Source organism: Octodon degus, unplaced genomic scaffold (assembly GCF_000260255.1).
Source record: "Octodon degus isolate 3935 unplaced genomic scaffold, OctDeg1.0 scaffold00223, whole genome shotgun sequence".
Lineage (NCBI taxonomy): Eukaryota > Metazoa > Chordata > Mammalia > Rodentia > Octodontidae > Octodon > Octodon degus.
The window spans coordinates 506509-522025 of record NW_004524799.1 but is presented as its reverse complement, the minus strand read 5'-3'; the positions used below and the strand labels follow the sequence as shown (position 1 = coordinate 522025).

The 15517-nt window shown below is 38.3% G+C and overlaps 1 protein-coding gene and 1 pseudogene across 6 annotated transcripts in view; one reads left to right on the top strand and one right to left on the bottom strand.

Annotated features, from left to right (window-relative positions):
* Kdm6a (lysine demethylase 6A) overlaps positions 1 to 15517 on the top strand; it is a 201491-nt gene that overhangs the window by 27558 nt on the left and 158416 nt on the right. The gene's annotated exons all lie outside the window — the stretch shown is intronic.
* Positions 7875 to 8320, bottom strand: LOC105744092 (annotated as a pseudogene).

Genomic DNA, 15517 nt, shown 5'->3' with positions numbered 1-15517 from the left:
TAACTGCTTGTTCTTTGTGCTCTTAGAATACCCTCCCTTCCCCTTTTTGAGACAGGTTCTCAATATGCAGTTCAGGCTGGCCTTGAGCTCACTTTGTAGCCCAGCCTGGTTTCACACTTGCTACTATCCCCTACCTCAGCCTCCTGAGTGCTGAGATGCCACCACGCCCATCTTAAAATAATTTTTCTTTTTGAAATTAAGTTAATTTTTTTTGTTAGTAGCAGCATTACTGATGTTACATAACTTACAGTTATATATATTATATTGCTGTTATATGGTTTACAGTGTATAGTTTTACTTTTTAGATAATATTTGTGTTCTTTAAAACTATCCAGTTACCATTCCTGTAGCTGTTATATTTATCACTATGTTTAATATTACCAATGCTGGCATTTCTTAGTTTTATCAATTTTAGGCGTTCGTTTACTGTGGAAGATAACGTTCTCCCTGCCCAACCCCCCAAATCGCATTTCTTTCATCTTATTAGTATTATGTGCTTAGGTTAAGCTAATGTATATTTTTATTTATTTTTGTTTTCTGTATTTAGGACAGGGTCTACAGGGTCTCACTGTGTAGATCGGACTCATAGTCATTCTCCTGCTTTCAGCCTCCCAAGCGCTGGGATTACAGACACGTGCCACCACTCCCAGTTGCAATCACCTTCTCAGTGTGCTTCAGGGGTGGGGCCAGCACGGCATGCATGCCAGGGATCGAACCCCAGCGGCTGTGCTCTGCCTAAGCAGATGCTTTGCTCTGCTGAGCTATCAGGCTAGTCCTCAACCAATATATATATTTTAAAATTTATTTATTTATTTATTTGGTACAGGGTCTCACTACACAGCTTGGACTTGTAGTGATCCTCCTATATCAGCCTCCCCAGGGCTGGGATTACAGGTGTGTGCCACCACGCCAGGATTTGGGACCTTGTGCTTGCCAGGCAGGCTCTTAGACTGCTGAGCTGTCTCCCGAGCCCATAAACCAATATTTAGATTAGGACTGTATAAATGAGGGCTGTTTGCTGTGGTAAAATTTTTACTCACAAATTTTATTTTGAGTCATGAATTGGCTCTTCGCTGTTTCAGTGTTCCGCACTATTCTCATGTTTGTGTGCAGCCCTCAGATGGTCACACATCAGGTTATTTGTCAGTCTTTCTTTGAATTAACTGCATTCTTGACAGATTGCTTTTGTGTAGACCAGTTGGCCTTTTGAACAACTGGCTTTCTGGAAATTCCAGTAATCCCTACTCTACAAGGAGGTGCTGTAGAAGTATTAACCTGATTGCTAATGGTTTGATAGCCAAAATGTAGAAGTGGATTATGGGCTATACCTACCCGTGACCTATGCTTGGTGTTTCTGTTTTTATTTAGCATTTCTCCATATAGTTAAATGTACTGTCTTCTTCTGGGGTCGGGGAAAGGTAATAAAGGGAGAAGGTAATTAAAAAGAGCATCTTGGTCTGGAAGAGCAGTTCTACTAATTAGTTTTCATTTAATTAATTACTAGTTTTGAGACAAGGTCTTGCTATGTAGTTTAAGCTGGCCTTGTACTTACTATTTAGTCAAGGTTGGCCTCAAACTTGGCAGGAATCCTCCTGCCTCAGCCTTCTGAGTGCTGGGATCATAGTTGTGTGCTGCCACGCCTGGCATTGCACTTAACCATTTTATTTACTTTTTTTCTTTCAGAATTTTTCTGGCTTTCTTAGTCTTTTATTTCTCTATCTGTTGGTTTATAACAGTCCATCCCTAAACCATCAGTTTGTTATATTCACAGGCTCTATGGATCAGGGATTTGAAAAGAGAACAGCAGGAGTGTCTTGTTTTTGCTTTAGTGTTTGAGGTGTCAGCTCTGATGACTTGTCAGAGAACTACTGATAAAGCTAGAGTTTTGAAGTATCTGGTTCCATGATGGTTTCCTCATTGTGTGTAAAGTCATAAGCACACTTATGTTCTAGGGGAGGGGACAGAAAGTGCATCCCTTGGTGGGGTACCCAAGCTTACTGCAGAAAGCATGTGATAACGGGAGATATCATGGCCTGTTTTGGAAAATATAAGCGGCCATACTTTTATTTGTTCTTAAGGTTTGTTTTTATTTAATTCCTTCATTCTTTCTTTCTTCAGAGGTATTAGGTAGGAACAGAGACCCAGTTCAAATTGTCATATTTAACCAAGAGTCTCTTGCATGATGAGTAAAACTTTATTCTATTGCAATGTAATTTATATACATTTAAGTTGACATCATATATGTGTTGTTCACTAAATTATTATGAAGTAGCAGAAACTATAGCTCAGCGACACAAGCTCCTGCCTGGCAAGTGCAAGGTCCTGAGTTCTGTTCCTAGTACAAAAACCAAACCAAACAAAAACAACAACAAAAATAATTATTACATAGTAAATATGTTTCTTTTAAATGTTACCCCCGGCCAGGAAATGGAACAGTGGTTGTATTCCTAAAGTACTTCATTTGTTGCCTCTGTTCTCTCTGCAAGAGGTAATCATTCTATCAACTGTCACTGTAGATTTTTGAAAAAATAATTGTTATTATTGCTGATTTTTTGAGATAGGGTCTCTAATTCTGATATCCAGCCCAATTTCTGTGATCGACACCTTCTGATGTACATCAGTGATGGCCTTGGGTTGTGTTCCTAATTGCTGTTAAAGACAAATGTCTGTCTTTATAAAAACATCATTTTACTCTAGATGACACTGAGAGCTAATCTGTTCGTCTCCCTTAAAGAACTGAGGAATCTTTCTTAAATATTTATTTAATGCTCATTGTGGACCACAGATACTACAAAAGGTATTCCCAGCTTAGGATACTTAACTATTTTTTGACTTTTGCAAAGTGAAAAACAGATAAACATTCCGTTGAACTGCACATAATTTGAATTTTGATAATTTCACAGCCTAGTGAAAAGCAGTATATAGTTATTTGCTGATGCGGCAGTAGTATTTTTTTTTTTTTTGGTGGAACCAGGGATTGAACTCAGGCCCTTGCACTTGCCACAGAAGTACTTATTCCACTGAGCCATCTCTCCGGTCCCGGCAGTAGTATTATATGCTGCTTGAGTTCATCTTACAGTTTTTTCTCTATTACAACTTGTTTGAATTTCTTGTATTTTGTAGAGTATCTTATTTGGCTTTCAGATTTGGTATAATTTGCTACCCCAAACAGCTTTGGTTGGTGTCAGGATAGTTGTGAAAGGTAAGTGTGGGAGTTAGCATTGTATAGCAGTATTTGGATATTCATCGAAATGAGAATGTTTTATCAGACATTTCCAAATTATGCTTTAAATTATACAATACAATGAAAAACTTTCCCATAAGGACTTCTGAGATTCCAGGAAGTACACAAGGACCTCAGTTTAAAAGATACTCCTTTATTAAGTAAAATCTTATTTTAATTGTGTTAGTATAACTACATGGTTTGTTTGTATAAGTGGTTTGAACTAATAAACTAGAATAATTTTTAAAGAAATCATAGTTGAAAGGCAACTCAGATTCCTGATTTAGCCATTAAAGTTTTATTCACATGCTAGGAGAAAGGTGGTATTGCATACTAACCATTTTACTCCACTGGAGCTCCAGAAAGACAAAATACAGAGGTGGAAGGGGAGGTGGCAGTTTGCAAGACAAGTGGTTTATGACTTTTGCTATAATACAAGTCTTACAAGAGTTGGAGACTGTTGTCATGAATAATGGATGTAAACATTCTAACAAATCCTAGAAACTTTGATTAGGGAAGAGTGAAATTTCCTTTGGTATAGTGTGTTTTAAAATAGGCTCTTTTTGGTATACTTTTAGATTTATAGAAAAATTGAGAAATCATACAGAGAGTTCTTACTGTTTCCTTTATTATTAACATCTTACATTTGTATGTTTACTATTAATGAACCAATATTGATACTTTATTTACTTTTCCTTAGTTTTCATTTCATGTCATTTTATTGTTCTGGGATTCTATCCAGGATACTACTTTACATTAGTTAGGTGTCTGTATTCTTCTCTCTTTGACTCTAATATTCTTAGATGTTTCTTGTTTTTGATGATCTTAGTTTTGAGGAGTACTGGTCACTTGTGTGTTGTGAGGTACCCCTCTATTAGTATATTACTGATGGTTTTTTTCCTTATGATTAGACTGGCTATGGGATTTTTAGCCAAAGATCGTGATGTCAAGTACCATTTTCATAAAAACATTAAACTTTCTTTGAGAAGGTAGACTGCATAACTTAGGCATTTTCTGGAAGGGAGATTTGTTTCGACCCATTGGTGTTTTTAGAAATATGTTGGGGGGGGGGCTGGTGAGATGGCTCAGTGGTCTAAAGCACCTACTTAGAACAAGCTTAGCAAAGCACAGGGACCGTGGTTCGATCCCCCAGCACCACATGCCAGCCAGCCCCACCCCCTGGTGGGTTGAGCTGGCTGCGCGTGCGCGCGCGCGCGCGCACACACACACACACAGAAATAAATAAAATTAAAAAAAAATATTTTGGGGGATTGGTACTTACAAATTGTGGGATTTTTAAAAATACAGAATTGTTTAGATAACATGGTTTGAAGTATTTCAAAAAATACAAAAATTTTAGATTATGGTCTTTGGGTGTATTTATTTTGCAGAAATATGTATTCCAACATTAGTTACATGTGTTTCTCATGTTTTCTCTGCCCTGATTGTGTATTTATTTACTTTTATCATTAAAAGGGCTGTAATTGTGCTTGTTTTTTCTTCTTTCAGTTCTATTAGTTTTTGTTTAATATGTTTTGAGGCTGCCCTAAGGTAGATAAATGTTTAGATTGTTATATTTTCTTTGTGAACTGATCCATTTATCAATAGAAAATAACCCTCCTATCTCTGGTCAGTCGGTCATTCGATTGTTCCTTTGTTCATTCATTTGTTCATTCGTTCTGAAACTTGATTTAATTTTAGTACAAGTTGTCTAATTTTCTTCTGATTAATGTAAACACGGTATTTTTACTTTTAACATTATATATTTAATATTTGAAGAAAATGTCTTACAGGTAGCAAGCATATAGTTGGGTCTTGATTTTTGTATCCAAACTGGTGAACTCTGCCTTTTTCTTTTTAATTTTCTCTAAAACTTTTTGTTGAAATAATTACAGGTTCATAGGTAGTTGCAAAGAGATATACAGTGGGATTTTAAAATAGTTCTTATCCAGCTCCCCAAACACAAACATCTTGACTTAACTACACTAACTAGTTATTGTCTTACTTTTCTCATTGCTGAGAAAAAAATGCCTCATGCCCAAAGTTAAAGGAGGAAAAAGTTTATTTAGCTAACAGTTTGTAAAGGTTTCAGTCCATAATTGGCTGGCTCTAAGACAGGGTGATGTGGCAGAAGGGTAACCATTCATGGTGGCAAAAGACAGCAAAAGCAATAAGAAAGACAGGAAATAAGCCTCTTTTTGCCTTTTTAATTTATTTAGACTGCTGGGATTAGGGCAGTGCCAAACCAGTGAGTGAATTGGTCCAGCTATCACCCACCCTTAATCTCAGCATTGAACCATGAGTCAATCACAAACTCTAGGTTCAGCCACCTCCAAAAAAGCTCCATCTAAAAGAGCATGAGGTTTTGGGGGCACATCTAGATACAAACTGTAAGAGCTATATAGTTATATAACTGCACGATAGCAAGACCAGGAAATTGACATTGGTGACATTTATTCAGATACCTGCCTGCCTGCCTGCCTCTCCCTCCCTCCCTCTCTCCCTCCCTCCCTCTCTCCCTGTTTCCCTCCCTCTCCCTCCCCCATCTAGCTTGTCTGCCAAAAATGATACATGAGGAGAAGAAAAACTTGTATAAATATTTTAATACTAAATTTATTGAGACATCGTGAGATTAATGTAAGTTACCTTTGGCTTCTACAATTACAAGAGGTGCACAAAATGGTGATCATGAGCTTCCAGACGTTTGGTGGACTGCTAATGTTTGTGTACATTTGTTTTGGCAATCCCTTCCCCTCCCACCCCCTCCTTCCCATTCCATCACCCTGCCTGCTGTTTTGGCTGCGCTGGGGCGTGCTGAGGCAGTGACTGAGACTGGGTATGGTGGCGTGCCCACCTGTAATCCCAGTGCTTGGGAAGCTGAAAACAGGAGGATCACAATGAGTCCCATCTGTGTAGTGAGACCCTGTATTAAAATACATTAAAAAAAAAAAAAAAGAAGAAAAAAAATTTGGGGGTACAGAAAATGAAAGCTCTATAATGTCCTGTATAGTTTTTTATTTTTTTAAAACTTTTTTTATTTTTATTTTTTAAAATGTTTTATTTTTTTTTTGACAGGACTGGGAATTGAACTCAGGCCTTTGCGCTTGCCAGGCAAGTGCTTATTCTATTGAGCTGTCTCCCCAGCCCCCTGTATAGTTATTTTAAACATGCAGTATCTTTTTGGGGATCCTAGTTTATATTATGTTGTATCTTTTATGTTGTTTTTAGTCACCTTTATAGTTTGCTGGACTTTTTAAAAAATTGTTTCTTTGCATAGCTCAAACTTTTGTTGGAAATTTTATTTTTTAAAAAAATATTATGTATTTGGTGCAGTGTCTCCCCTCGCAGCTTGGACTTGCAGTGATCCTTCTGTTTTCAGCCTCCCAGTACTGGGATTACAGGTGTGTACCATCATGCTGACTCGGTCACTAGGTCAGCTTGCATCTAGGGGCCGAGGTGGGCACCAGGAATGGAACCCTTCTGTGCTTGCCTAAGCAGGCACTTAGGCCGCTTAGCTACATCTCCCTAGCCCTCTTCCAATAATGCAGCAACTCTTAGTTCTGATGTCTGCTGTGTTTCAAGTTATTGTGGGTGGCTGTTTGTTTAGCGGCTCACTTGGAGTAATTCTGTGCTCTTTTTCAGTAGTGTATGACTGCTGATGTTTCTGCTCAGTCCACCCCTTCACCCTTAAGTTTTAGTTTTAAACTTGTCTTCCTAGAGGTCACCTTTGGTTTAGTATTCTTGTTTACTAGTTAGTAAGTAAGTAAGTAAGTAAGTAAGTGGTTGTACTTAAACATCTTGAATCACTAAGGCTTCTTTCTGCCTTTTGCCAGGATGTTTCTTGGGACATCACTCAAAGTTTGAGTGTAGTTGGGTCCACATTCAAATATACTTTTTTACTTTGTGCTTGAACAAAGATTCACATTGAACCACGTGAACAGACAGCTAGAGGCTTCTCCAGTCTCTTGAGTGCACACAGCTTTCCAGTTGTCCACGAATAATGTGGGAATGTATCAAGGTCTACTAAGGCTGTCTCATTTCCTAGATAACCCAGTAAAATTAATGGTTGGCTTCATGATTGCTCTCACTGATGTTGCAGCTTCAGGCAGCTGTGTTGTGTGTCTTCCTTAGTGGTTTGATATTTAGATTGCTATTGTTTTGTATAGTTTCAAGTTAGGCCAACCCCCTCTGTCATTGAAGCTGGTGTTTTTCACAGCTCTCTCTGCCTGTCCCTGTGGAAATGCCATCCCAAGGACCTTGATAGGGCAGGAATTTGGCAGTACTCTAGGTGAACCTGCCAGTCTCCCACTATTTTTGTTGTGTTTTTTTTCATAAATAGATGCTTTTAAATTTATCATATGCCTTTGGTCATTTTCTAGAGTCCTGAAATGGTTCTTTTAATATTTACTTAAAAATTATAACAAATTGACTTTTTTTCTTTTGATGAATTGTACTGTAAATTTTATCATCTGTATAGATTGATATATGGGCAACCATTTACTGGTCTTTTAGAATCATAGCTGATCTATCCATCACTCTTGGTAAATTCTCATCTATTTATTTATTTATTTATTTTATTTTATTTTATTTTTTTTGCTCTAGTCAAGGGAGGGAAACTTTATTCAGGCCCCAAGGCTGCAGGCGTTGGGCAGGTGGTGCCCTTCTGGAGGAGGGGCTGGCTGAGCTTTATTTGACCTTCTTCTTGGGGCGCAGGTTGTTGGTGTGGCCACACTTCTTCTTGCGGCAGTTGACAGCACGGGGGTGCAGGCGGGCATAACACTTGCGGCAGATCATCTTGTCACAGTTGTACTTCTGGGCAAGCTGGCGCAGGGATGGCTCGATGATCCCACCTCGCAGGCGAAGCACCAGGTGCAGGGTGGACTCTTTTTGGATGTTGTAGTCAGAGAGGGTCCGCCCATCCTCCAGTTGTTTGCTGGCAAATATGAGACGCTGCTGGTCAGGGGGGATGCCCTCCTTGTCTTGGATTTTGGCTTTGACATCCTCCATGGTGTCACTGGGCTCAACCTCGAGGGTGATGGTCTTGCCCGTCAGGGTCTTCACAAAGATCTGCATGTCTGCGTCTGCCGCTCGGCTGCCTCGTTCATCTATTTATTTTTTAATTTTAATTTTACTTTTTTTTTTTTTTTTTACTAGTTCATGTCCTTAGTACATAATGAGTACATTTATCTTGGGGCTAACTTAAGAATCTTCTTGATTCTTTTTAAAATTGTTTTCATTCTTTTCCTCTCTACTCCTTCCTTGTTCCTTCCATCTCCTTGTCCCCTTCTCATTTACAAAAGCTCTATTATTTTTTTCAGTTTCCTTTTTCTTTTATTTGTCTTTTTGAGACAGGGTTTCACTATGCCATTCAACCTGGCCTTGAACTCACCTTGTAACCCAGACAGGACACAAAAATTCTCCTGTGTCAACCTCTTGAGTGTTGGAATTAGAGACATGGAACACCACATCTGGCCCATTGTCTTGATATGTGTTTCCTCATCCTTGGTTGTAATCAGTCTGTTTTTCCTTTTTCCACCATCCTTAAGCTATCACTGATTGGCTTTTGGTTATTAGATTAGTTTGTATTTTTTATAGTTTATTCAAATTGATTCGTACAGTGTGTATTGTTTTGATCCAGTTTCTTTCAACATAATTTTTGAGATTCATCTATGTTATTGTGGGCATTATTAGTTTATTCTTTTATTTGCACGTATTGATGTAGCCTTTGTTTATACACCATTTATTGATGAACTTTGGGGTTATATTAGTTTTTGTCTGTTAGAACTCCTATGGACATTCTCTCTAATTTTTTTTTGGTGGAACTGAGGATTGAACTCAGATCCTTGCTCTTGCCAGGGAAGCACTTATTCTACTGAGCCATCTCCCTGGCCCCCAACAATCTTCTCTAAGTTTTTGTATGGGTATATATTTGCTTTTTTTTTTTTAAAGGTAAATACCAAGGATAGAATGGTTGTGTTTTATAGTAGGTATATGTTTAACTGAGAAACTCCGAGCTTTCCAAAGTGGTTGTACCATTTCAAATGCATTTCTGCTAGCAGTGTGTGAGGGTTGCAAACTTTCTGTATCTTCTTTAACATTTGGTATGGTTACTCCTTTTCATTTTAGACATCCTAGTTTATTCACACTCATACTTAATTCTAATATTATTTTCTTAATATTAGCATTTCCCTAATGATGAACGTTCTTTCATGTGCTTTTGTAGCATTTGTATTTTTTCTTTGGTGGTATTTGTTAAAATATTTTGCCCATTTAAAAAAAAAAGCAACCTGGGTTGTTTTGTACTATTTGGTTTTGAGAGTTACCCCCTCTCCTTTGGAAGTTCTGGATATTGAGGCCAGGCCTTTGCACTCAGCTTCATCCTTTTTTGTTTTGTATTTTTTATTTTAAGACAGGGTCTTGATAAGTTGCTAAGGTGCCCAGGCTGGGGTTTGAACTTGCAATCCTGCCTTCGACTTTCAGAGTGCTGGGATAGCAGATGTGTGTGCCACCATACTTAGCTTTAAGAGCTCTTTTTGTATTATTGTAAATATGAGTTCAGATATATGCCTTGCAGATTTTCTCTAATCTGTGGCTTCTCTTTTCATTCTCTTAATAGTATATTCTGAAGAATAGAAGATTTTAATTTGATAAAATTTACCATCTTTTTTTCCTATATTATGCTTTGTAACAAGATACTAGTTTTTGATTAGATTTTCATAAGTTCGATATTTGATTTGTAAGCCTACAGCAGATGAAAAGTATGTTTTCATGAGTGAGATAGGTAATAGACTTCTACTTATATTCAAGGTTTTACCATATGAAATCTTTTTTATGCATTCTATAAAATTTGTTCCATTTTCTGAGAAGGGTTCCTTTATTTAACTCGAGATGTACTGAAGTGTACAGGTTTCTATTTTGGTATCTTAAAGTTTATTACTTGTAATGTAAAATGATTTTCAAGAGTATGAAATAGTATCATTTATTTTAATAATCTTTAAGGCATTTTGGTTTAAAGGTATACACTTTAATATTTTAAATACATGGCTACAAGTACTATGCCTTTGAAGTAATATGAGCAATTAGAGTGAAAATCATACAGTTATCTGTTACTATATATAGAATTAAAATAAATGCCACAGAGAAGTGCTCTTAGCTAATACAGTATAAAACAAAAATTTCTATCCTCATATCTTCAATCTGAATAATATATCATCCTTACATTTGAATTCTTACATGGTATTATCTTAGTACAGGGTCTACAGGGTCTTATTATGTAGATCGGACTTGTAGTGATCTGCCAGTGTCCAGCCTCCCAAGAACTGGGATTACAGGTGCGTGCCACCAATCGCCAATCCCATGTTAGCGCACCCCAGGGGTGGGGTCAGCATGGCCCTTAGGGGATCGAACCCTGGCTGGTTCATCTGCCTAAGCAGGTGCTTTAACCTGCTGAGCTATTTTGCCGGCCCTCACATGGTATTAACTGAAATGTACTCCTGTGCTCCATTTCAAGTTATAGTCCTCTTCCTTATAAGCAGAAGACATTTTAAAATTTATTTCAGCCAGCAGCCCTACCTCTGGGTATAATATTTTCAAGAGAATTGAGAGCAGGTCCTTAAGAAGATATGATCACACCTGTGTGCACTGCAGCATTATTCATTATGCCTTAAAACAGAAGGAAATCCTGTCATATGCAACGACATGGGTAGACATTGAGAAAATTATGCTACATGAAACAAGCCAGCAACGAAAGGACAAATACTGCATGAGTCATCTCACAGGAATATCTAAAGTAGTCAAAATCATAAAAACAGAAACCAGAGAGGTGGGTTACTACGGGCTGAGGCCAGAAAACGTGGAAGGATGAATTAGTATTTATGGGTATAGATTTTCAGCTATAGAGGAGCTGAAGAATGCACAGCTTTGAGATCAGACTGGCCCATTGATAAAATAATGGGACTAGCTTTGGTCGCTCGGCTGGGGCAGGCCAGGAGCTGGTACTTTTGTATTGGATCAAACATGTTTTAGGGCATTTCTTCCCTGTATGTATGTATCGATTAGTGGCCATTATCGTCTTTGGACATTTTCTGGCAACTCCCTTGACTTATTGGTATTGTGTACCTAGGCCTTATAATAAGAGCGGGATGTAAGTGGAGGGTTTATTTCATACTTTCTAGCAAAGGAGGATGGGGAAAAACAGATGTCTTCACCTTTAGTGAGTAACAGTTCATAGGTTAAGGCTTGAGAATGTATATCTCCTATCCCATGTAGGTACTTATCTTTTTTCAGTTAACTGCAGTGTCCCCTAGGAGAGCTCCTAGCTCAGAAATCATTCAGACAAGTAAGACTTGATAGGTCACATTTGGCATTATGTTGACATAGAAGGATATTGAGCAGGAAACAGTGTGCCAGTGGAGACATGTCCAATGTTACAGTAATTCAGCAGCTAGATTTGGTCCATGAGTGACATCTAAGGTGTGCCATGAATGAGACTCACATGAGTGTGTGTAAAGCCACTCTGTTCTGTTTGTTCTGTGGCTTTTTAAATAGATGACCACAAAATGGGGGTTTGAAAACATAGAATTTTATTGTTTCACAGTTCTTGAAGCCAGAAGATGAGAAAAAGTAAAGATTCTTACTAGTAGTGACACATTTCCTTCTCTCTTTCCAGCTTCTGGTAATCAGTCTTAAAATTGTGTCCTCTTTGTGTATCAGAAAAGTCTTGATTATTAAGAAAGTTACAAGTGGTACATTTAAAGGACCCACCTGTATAATGCAGGACAATAGCCTCCCCTCAAGATCCTTTTTTTTAAATGATCTATGAAATAGATTTTTTTTTTTTTTTTCCAGAACTGGGGATTGAACTCAGGCCCTTGCACTTTGCCAGACAAGCACTTATTCTACTGAGCCATCTCCCCGGCCCTCCCCTCAAGATCCTTAATCACATCTTTTGCCTTTTAAGAGTTTTTTTTTTTTTTTAAAGGGCCTGTGAGATAGCTCAGCAGACTAAGCACCTGCTTAGACAATCGCAGGGACTGTGATTCGAACCCCAGCACCACAGACCGCGCCAACCCCACCCCCAGGCATGCTGAGCCTGTGACTGAGTCTGAGCTTGGTGGCACATGCCTGCAATTCCAGCACTAGGATGGCTGAAAACAGGAGGATCACTACGAGTCAGAGCTGCGTAGTGAGACCCTGTACCAAATACATTAAAAAAAAAAATCAAAAAGAAAGAAGAAGAAAAAGAAATTTTTTTTTTTTTTGGTACTGTGAATCAAACTTAAGGCCGAAGCACATGCTAAAGCAAGCTGTTTTGCTTACACTTCCAACTCCATACAAAGTTTGCTTTTCAACCTACCATAGCTGGTTTAGTAGCTTTTCCTTCACCCACCCCAAATAGGAATTGATATCTTTTGTAGCAGTTTTATGGACAGGCACATAGTTAAAAGAGTCACTATTCTGAAAGAATCCCAAGCCTATGATACCTACCAGATATTTATAGTTCGTTTGTAGATCTCTTATTCTAGATTTCATCTCATCAGGGAAAATATTTATTGTAATGAGTGTTGCTAGTAATATAATTGGTACAAGTTTGTCCATAGTTTTGGTAACCTTTTACTTACAGTGACAAATTACTTAGGATGTACCATAAATGATAACTATAAATTGTCATAACTTTTGGTGATTTATTGATATTCCATCAGACCTTGGCATAGCAAGAGTCTACAAAACAGACAGCCCTGCCCCATGTAATGATCAAGCTAACTTCCTGGGACTAGGTTGTCTAATGAATTGTTCACTAAATGAAGAATTGTATATAGTATGTACTTTACAATATTTGAAACAAATGGTCAAGAGAAACTTCAACTTTGGTTTTATTTACATAATTCACATGCATTACTTAATATATAGCAGAACATGTAACTGCAGTACTGTACAATGCACTACAGTCAGCAAAAATTGCAGTGCTGTATATGCAAGGTGTACTGTACAAAAAAGAAACTGAGGCTCTATAAATAAGACATACGGAACTTTTTTTTTTTTTTTTACCAAAACCAGTCAGAAGCCCAGGTGGCAGATTGTAAATCCTAACCCTGTACCTTGATTGAAAGTCTGACCAGTTGTTAAAACAAAGAATATCTGTATACTGACTTTTGTTTGGTTAGAATGTAGCATTGTAAGATAAATGTTTTAGGTTTGTAGATACTGAAATGATACTGTCATCCTGAATAATAGTGAAGTGATATTTTTAATAGACTGAAGAAATTTAAGTGATCACACTTGTGGTTTGGGGCACTTGAGTGTACATGAAAAAAATGAGCAGGAGGTACTATTACCATTTACTGCAAATGTCAGTACACCTATTATATTGTATCAGAAAAATCTCATTGAGGACTGGAGGTACAGGCCAGTGGCAAGAGTGCTTGTGTAGCGAGTAGGAAGTTCTGGGTTTGATCCTAGCACCCCCCCTTCCCAAAATTGCATTCATTAATATCACTACCAATCTCATCAGGAATAAGTTTGGATGAACTGTCAAAACTCACATTAGTGGTAGATAGGAGATTTTCAAAATTCTGATTTTTCTTTTTTTCCATTTATGTATTTGGTACAGGATCTCACTATGCAGCTCAGACTGTAGTGATCTTCCTGTTTTTCAGTCTCCCCAGTGCCAGGATTACTGGTGTGTACCACCATGCCACCATGCCTGGGCCCTGTCCCCCACTCAGTGTGCCTTGGGGGCAGGCCCAGCACGGCATGTAGGACTGGGGATCGAACCTTGGTCCCTGCACTTGCCAAAGCAGGCACTTAGTCTGCTCAGCTATCCCGCCGGCTCTTGTTTTGTATTTTTGAGACAAAGTTTCACTATGTAGTGCAGGCTGGCTTTGAACTCACTGTGTAACCCAGGCTGGCCTTGAACTCTTGGCAATTCTAAGCCTAGCCTTCTGAGTGCACATGTTACCACACCTCAAATTTGATTATTTGCAGCAAATATTGTTAGGTTCTTTTCTTGGATATCAGGCTCATTTCTGACAAGACACCTTTTGAATACTCAAATCTAAATCAACATAATTTATTAGATATTCTCTTTTGAGTAAATGTGATTGCATAAAAAAAGAGGCCAGTAAAGTTCATAATTTACTCATACTTTCAGAACAGTGACATCATTAAACTTCAGTATGAAACAAGTGCTTTAAATAAAATTTTATTTCATCACACAGGTAATTAAAATAATGTATAATCAAGGGTTGGCACTTTATGAAATACAGTTTTGCAACTTGAACACTTTAAGAGCCAATTTTAATTCTTTTTGTGTGCAGAAAACTCGACAGTGCACGTTTGTTTTTGGAGACAGAGTCTTAGTGCAGGCTGGCCTCGCTGCCCTTGAACTTGTGGCAGTCCTCTTTCCTGAGCCTCCTGAGTGCTGGGATTACAGGCATGTGCTACCATGCCTGGCTCAACAGTGTACATTTAATATTTAATGCAGTTTGTTGGCAGGTGTTTTAGCTTTTGACTTTTCCAGCTTGGCACTATATAGGGTACAGATTTTAGAGCTAGAACATTGCCTTCCCAGTAACAGGTAGGGTGAGAGTCTCACCCTATTTGTCATCATGTTTTGTCTTGATAGCATCCAGCAGTTTAGCCAGTGAGTTAACCTCTTCTGATTTAACCTATGTGAACAGTGGTGACGTTCATCTTCCTGTGAGCTAGATGTTCAGTCTGGCTTTTCCCTTTATGAAGCATCAGGGAACTGCTGTACATACTGGAAGACAACCAGCTGGACAGGGTCCATATCATAAGCAGTCTACTAACTTAGCCTGCTCGTTCTCTACTTAGATGACGACAGTATTAACCTCTGCTCAAGGAAGGACTGGTTCTCTTAGTGGGGCATTCTCTTTTACAGCAACTTTCCTCTTGGTGTGGGTCAATTTGTGTGTGTGTGTTTGTTTTTGTCCTTTGTCTCTGGTCTGTACTTGTGGATTGGTTTAAGTAGTTGGGTAGCTGTTTGATGATCCATGGCTTAGGTGAACTGGTTATTTGTAGGAGGCACATTGAGCTGCTTATAGAGGGTAGTCTTTTGTCACTGTAGCCATTTGACAGAGCTGATGAGGTCACTTTTGGGCTGGATGTCTTATCTTGTTCCCATATTCATATGCTTAGGCCTTTTCTCAGAGGCTTTGCTACCCTCTTGTTCTTTTCTGCACAACAGCAGGGTATGGGGCTACCTTTTTCTGCTTGGTCTTTTCTTTTGACATCTTGGCTGGAGGAGCATTGAAGATACTCTTTTTTTTTTTTTTT